Raw genomic sequence first — 7,332 nt, 5'->3', positions numbered from 1 at the left:
AAGTGGGAGAACTTGCACAATTGGTGGCTGACTAAATACTTTTTTGCCCCACTGTATATGGCCCCTCCAGCAGCCTCACCAGACTCTTGTCCAGGTATTCACCAATTCCTATGTACTCCTGGAAATAGAAGAGTAATGGGGAAGGGTTGGATTAATAGTTATGAAAGGAAAGCAATTTAAGCAATCTGAGCTGTTTAGGATGTAGACTAGCGATCAAAAGTTGTGGAACACCTACTCATTCAAGGATTTCTCTTTATTTTTACTATTTTCTACATTGTAGAATAATAGTGAAGACATCAACTATGAAATAACACATGGAGTCATGTATTAAACAAAAATGTGTTAAACATGTTTTGACTTGTTTGATGTTCTTCAAATAGCCACCCTTTGCCTTGATGACAGCTTTGCACACTCTTGGCATTCTCTCAACCAACTTCACCTGGAATGCTTTTCCAACAGTCTCGAAGGAGTTCCCACATATATGCTGAGCACTTGTTGCCTGCTTTTCCTTCACTCTGCAGCCTTCCTGAGTGGTGGGAGACTCATCGAGACCTTGCAAGGAGATGGTGGGGTTATCCTCCTCATCCAGCTCTCCCAGGTTGTCCTCTACTTTCTCAAACTGATCAGGTGGGACATCTGGGTCCTTTCCGAGGTTGGACTCCAGCTTCTGGTCACCATCGGTCTGGGAGAACAGATACTCAACCCCAATGAGTTCCCCTTAAACAGAGACAGCAAAAAAAGACCCATTTCAACATACCAGGGATGTGGATCCACGTGCGCAGCAAAAGCCAGGCAGGATGAACTCTCCCTTGGTCACGTCCTTGCTCTTGTTGGTCTAGAGGCTGACACCAGGGGGGTCCTGAATGCAGACCAGCTGTCGTCTCTGGGTCTGCCAGATGGCGTGGTCCAGGATGCCCGTGATGTCTCCAGGAGCCGCTTGGTCTCCTCCGCCCCAGGTGTGTGTGGCGACGACAGTACCGAGCCATCTCCTTGGAGCTGAACCTCTTCATCACCTGGGCATCGCTGAGCCCCATTGATTTGGCTCCCCTCGCTTGGCCTCCCGCAGGCGCTACAATATGCAGAAGGGGAGCCGCTACATAAAGAGAGCATACAGAGGATGTTTCTCTGTGGTCACTCCCCCAGCAAAACGACAGATGAGGTGCCACACATCCTGTTGGACGATGAGCTCCTGCCACTGGCTGAACATGCCTGCCGTCTTCTCCTTGCCCATCAGGTTGCAGCAGTCCCGGTCGACATAGAGCCGCTTGGGAGGTGCCACTCGAGCTCTACTATAGCGCTGTCGGTGAGGACTGTAATGAGCACCTGGCTGTATTCATTGCCCACGCTGCTGTCCCGTGTGCTGCCCAGCTAGTTTAGATCACAGAGCTGTTCAGGAAGCAGACAGCCCTTTACAGCAGAGTATGAGATAAAAGGTTGTCAAAATGTATCATTACAATGCTCCAGTGTATAGACACTTGGAACTGCATTCTTTGAGGCCAAGATCTTCAACACCATCGACTGCAGTTTTGGCTGGGGCCACCGAACGCTGCGATTGCTGGACCAAGATTCCTTGAATAACAAACCAACAATGAAGACTAAGTACAGTCATGGCCAAACGTTTTGAGAATGACACAAATATTAATATTCACAAAGTTTGCTTCAGTGTCTTTAGATATTTTTGTCAGATGTTACTATGGAATACTGAAGTATAATTACAAGCATTTCATTAGTGTCAGACTTATTGACAATTACATGAAGTTGATGCAAAGAGTCAACATTTGCAGTGTTGACCCTTCTTTTTCAAGACCTCTGCAATCTGCCCTGGCATGCTGTCAATTAACTTCTGGGCCACATCCTTGCATAATCAATGCTTGGAGTTTGTGGGTTTTTGTTTGTCCACCCGCCTCTTGAGGATTGACCACAAGTTCTCAATGGGATTAAGGTCTGGAGTTTCCTGGCCATGGACCCAAAATATCAATGTTTTGTTCCCCGAGCCACGTAGTTATCACTTGTCTTATGGCAAGGTGCGCCATCATGCTAGAAAAGGCATTGTTCGTCACCGAACTGTTCCTGGATAGTTGGGAGAAGTTGCTCTCGGAGGATGTGTTGGTACCATTTTTTTATTCATGGCTGTGTTCTTTGGCAAAATTGTGAGTGAGCCCACTCCCTTGGCTGAGAAGCAACCCCACACATGAATGGTCTCAGGATGCTTTACCGTTGGCATGACACCGGACGGATGGTAGCGCTCACCTTGTCTTCTCCGGACAAGCTATTTTCCGGATGCCCCAAACAATCGAAAAGAGGATTCATCAGAGAACATGTCTTTGTCCCAGTCCTCAGCAGTCCACTGTCTGTCCCTGATGTTTTTCCTGGAGAGAAGTGGCTTCTTTGCTGCCATCCTTCAATAGTCTTCGCCTCATTGTGCGTGCAGATGCACTCACACCTGCCATTGCTGAGCATGCTCTGTACTGGTGGTTCCCCGATCCCGCAGCTGAATCAACTTTAGGAGACGGTCAATACATTCTTGGACTCACCTTGTTGTGCTGTGCTCACTTGAACAGGTCGATGGTGCTGCGGTCCTTCATGGGCAAATCGTCACATGTCTGGCATTCTCTGGATTTATGGTGCTTTCAAAACAACTGAACTCTGACAAAAACAAGGTTGAATCACGATGACGCCATTGATCTTAAGGTCGTAGCTCTAGAAAGCTGCCGGATTTAAAATTCAGTTGGGTGACCGTTCAAAACGTATTTTCCCAGTCGGAGCTTCTTTATTCCCGACTTCCCAGTTGTCTTCAACTCTTCGCAGGTCTGGGTTAAGTTGTTTTGAACGCAGCACAAATCAAGCTACATTGACAGCATGGCCAAATAAGCCCCTTAATCCCAGATTTGGCTCCACTGAATAGCTGGCTAGTGATTGCTTTGCAATGCTTGCAGTTAACGTTAGCCACTGTCACTGATTCCTTCCAAACCTCATGGTTGAATTTGCAATTTCCAACTTGTGTAATATTGATGGCCGATGAGCACCGATACATTTTATTTATATGACAAGGTTTGAAAAGGATTTGCCAGTAGATTGTCGACTTGATTCATGATGACTGCTGGCTAAGATGTTGACATGATCAGTCCAATAAAAGCATGTTGAATCATGTTATGTCTGTGGCCAATGACCTTGAGCCTTCTTGGATGGGCACTTCAAATGTAACTCTGGCAGTACCCAGGGGGCTAAAATGTTCTAGCTCTACCCTTAGACTTGGCGGTGACGTAGTGTCCCCATGAGTGACAGAACACTGAGCCAATCACGCCGCAACGCTCTATTTTCAGTTGGCTTCAGTTGGCTTGCCCCACCACAAAGCAGTGTGCTAGGCTGAAACACCTGCGTTTTGGCGCTGCCTTACTGAAGAAAACAAATAACAAACATGATCTATGTGGCTTTATTAACAATTTTTTTCACCTATATTTAACCAGGTAGGCTAGTTGAGAACAAGTTCTGATTTACAACTGCGATGTTACGGCTGTCTTCCTCCTCCTCGGAAGAGGAGAGAAGGATCGGTGGACCAATACGCAGCGAGGTATGTTGACATAATGAATTTATTGAAAAGACGAAGACTGACACGAACTATACTTATACAAAATAACAAACAAACAACGTAGACAGACCTGATCATTGAACTTACATAAAACACGCAGAACTCACGAACAGGCACCGACTACAATAAACGAACCGAACAACCAAAACAGTCCCGTGTGGTGCACAGACATGGAAAACACAGGAGACAATCACCCACAAACCAACAGTGAGAACAACCTACCTTAATATGACTCTCAATCAGAGGAAATGCCAAACACCTGCCTCTAATTGAGAGCCATACCAGGCAACCCTTTAACCCAACATAGAAACACAACACATAGAAATGCCCACCCAGCTCACGCCCTGACCAATAAACACATACAAAAAAGGTCAGGAACGTGACATGCGACCTGGCCAAGAATAAAGCAAAGCAGTTTGACACATACAACACAGTTAAACATGGAATAATCAAACATACAGTTGAAAAAGTCTAAATACAGTGTGTGCAAATGAAGGCAATAAATAGGCCATGGTGGCAAAGGAATTACAATATACCAATTAAACACGAGTGATTGATATGCAGAAGATGAATGTGCAAGTTGAGATACTGGAGTGCAAAGGAGAAAGATAAATAAATACAGTATGGGGTAGTTAGATGGGCTATTTACAGATGGGTGTAACGATCGTCTTCGGGAGAAAGAGGAGGACCAAAGCGCAGCGTATTAAGTGTTCATGATGTTTTTAATTAAACTCAGAACACTAAACAAAACAAACGAAACAGTACCGTGTGGAGACAAACACTGACACGGAAGAAAAAAAGAACACAAACCAGAAGTGAAACCCAGGCTACCTAAGTATGATTCTCAATCAGGGACAACGATTGACAGCTGCCTCGAATCATACCAGGCCAAACACAAAACCCCAACATAGAAAAACAGACTGCCCACCCCAACTCACGCCCTGACCACACTAAATAAAGACCAAACAAAGGAAATAAAGGTCAGAACGTGACAATGTGCCGTGATCTGTGAGCTGCTCTGACAGCTGGTGCTTAAAGCTAGTAAGGGAGATATGAGTCTCCAGCTTCAGTGATTTTTGCAGTTTGTTCCAGTCATTGGCAGCAGAGAACTGGAAGGAAAGGCGGCCAAAGGAGGAATTGGCTTCGGGGATGACTAGTGACATATACCTGATGGAGCGCATGCTACGGGTGGGTGCTGCTATGGTGACCAGTGAGCTGAGTTAAGGCGGGGCTTTACCTTGAGGAGACTTGTAGATGACCTGGAGCCAGTGGGTTTGGCGACCAGTATGAAGCGAGGGCCAGACAAAGAGAGCGTACACGTCGCAATGGTGGGTAGTATATGGGGCTTTGGTGACAAAACAGATGGCACTGTGATCGACTGCATCTAAATTGTTGATTAGAGTTGGAGGCTATTTTGTAAATGACATCATCGAGGATCGGTAGGATGGTCAGTTTTAGGAGGTTAAGTTTGGCAGCATGAGTGAAGGATGCCTTGCTGCGAAATAGGAAGCCGATTCTAGATTTAATTTAGGATTGGAGATGCTTTAATGTGAGTCTGGAAGGAGAGTTTACAGTCTAGCCAGACACCTAGGTATTTGTAGCTGTCCACATATTCTAAGTCAGAACCGTCCAGAGTAGTGATGCTGGATGGGCGGGCAGGTGCGGGCATCGATCGGTTGAAGAGCATGCAGTTAGTTTTACTTGCATTGAAGAGCAGTTGGTTTGTGCCCATAGGTGACGTTGTTGCCGGTGATGTCTGGTGAAGACCTGCCTTACAACAGGCCTACAACCCCTCAGACAGTCTGAGCACTGATGGAGAGTAACTCGGGCAGTTGTTGCCATCCTGTACATGTCCCGCAGGTGTGATGTTCGGATGTACCAATCCTGTACAGGTGTAACACGTGGTCTGCCACTGCGAGGACGATCCGCTGTCCGTCTTGTCTCCCTGTAGCACTGTCTTAGGTGTCTCCACAGTACGGACATTGCAATTTATTGCCCTGGCCACATCTGCAGTCCTCATGCCTCCTTCACGTTCATGCAGATGAGCAGGGACCCTGGGCTTCTTTGTGTTTTTCAAAGTCAGTAGAAAGGCCTCTTTAGTGTCCTAAGTTTTCATAACTGTGACCTTAATTGCCTACCGTCTAAGCTGTTAGTGTCTTAACGACCGTTCCACAGTTGCATATTCATTAATGGTTCATTGAACAAGCATGGGAAACCATGTTTAAACCCTTCACAATGAAGATCTGTGGATCATACTTGAGTAAAAGTAAAGATGCGTTAATAGAAAATGTATAAGTGAAAGTCAGTGTTTGGTTTTAAATATACTTAAGTAACAAAACGTAAAAGTTAAATGATAAATATTTTCAAACTAGAGGTGCATACTTTCTAACATTTTCCTGTCCTGCTAAGCATTCAAAATGTAACCATGACTTTGTTGCCAGGGAAAATGTATCGAGTAAAAACTACATTATTTTCTTTAGGAATGTAGTAAAGTAAAAGTTGTCAAATCAATACCCCAAAAACTAATTTAAAGTATTTTTTCAACACCAGATTTACCGTGCCTGACCAGGTTCTCGCTCATATGGCACTCCGCGTTAGGGCAACCAGTAGGGTCCAGGACAATGGCAGAGTGGGTCCTGCGATGGACATACTAAATGCAAGCAGTAATACCAAGTCAGTATATCAAAATCGCCTCAATCATAACATATTCAAGTGTAGTACTGTCTAATCTCTCACTAAATGGTCCATCTTGTGCAGCTTACCAAGAGTATCCAGTGGTAGTTTGCCACATTGCAGGCTCCAATCAAGCAACTGCGCTGCTCCAGACTGGTCTACAGGAAGAGGAATGAAAATACATTTACATGGTGTGGCAGGCCATCTTTTGTCAGGAAGGTGGCAGCTCTCCACACATTGACCCCTCTAGCCTCTTATTTAGAACCATGACACAAAAGCAACTCTGCGGACATTCATTTACCTCACCACCTTATCTCCATGCAGGATATTCCCTGCCAGAACGTGATCCATAATAAAATCATCTTTTTTCACTTGAAAGTCAATGTCAATTTGTCACGATCGTCGTATGGAATGGACCAAGGTGCAGCGTGGTGAGCGTACATTTCTTTTTTTTGCAAGTTTCGCCAACAAAACAAAAACGAACGTGAAGCTCCAAAAGGCTATACATGCACAAACGAAGACAACTATCCACAACTACCAAAAGGGGGAAAAAAGTATGATTCCCAATCAGATACAACGATAGACAGCTGTCATGTCAAAGTTGACATGATGCCCAGGCAATACAGTCTAATTGTACTTCATACCAACTGCAACCATGGACAATGTCATACAATTCAACCATAACATGTGGGCGACCTGAACATAACTCCCCACTAAGCCACTCATTGGACTTAAACGTAAGGAAGTCCTGAAGGTGCAGAATGGCAACAGTTTCCTCCAACAAAATACTTGCGGTTGCCCTGTCCACACATCTGACATTGCCCACAGTTTTCACCTATACAAACATTATGGCAATAACAATGGTGTCCAAACTGTAAACAGATGATCAACATTTAGTAGGAAAACATGCAGAATGTAACAGTCACATTCCACTTACTCTATTCTCCAATTCGTCATCCCTGCTGGAGTGTTTCTCAGACAGTGGTGGAATTGGTCACCCTATTGAATAATGGGGACAGGACTGCATTTTGTGTTCGCAGATATACATAAAACCCATGAGGACCATATGG

Source organism: Salvelinus fontinalis, chromosome 26 (assembly GCF_029448725.1).
Source record: "Salvelinus fontinalis isolate EN_2023a chromosome 26, ASM2944872v1, whole genome shotgun sequence".
Lineage (NCBI taxonomy): Eukaryota > Metazoa > Chordata > Actinopteri > Salmoniformes > Salmonidae > Salvelinus > Salvelinus fontinalis.
This window is presented reverse-complemented; position numbering follows the sequence as displayed.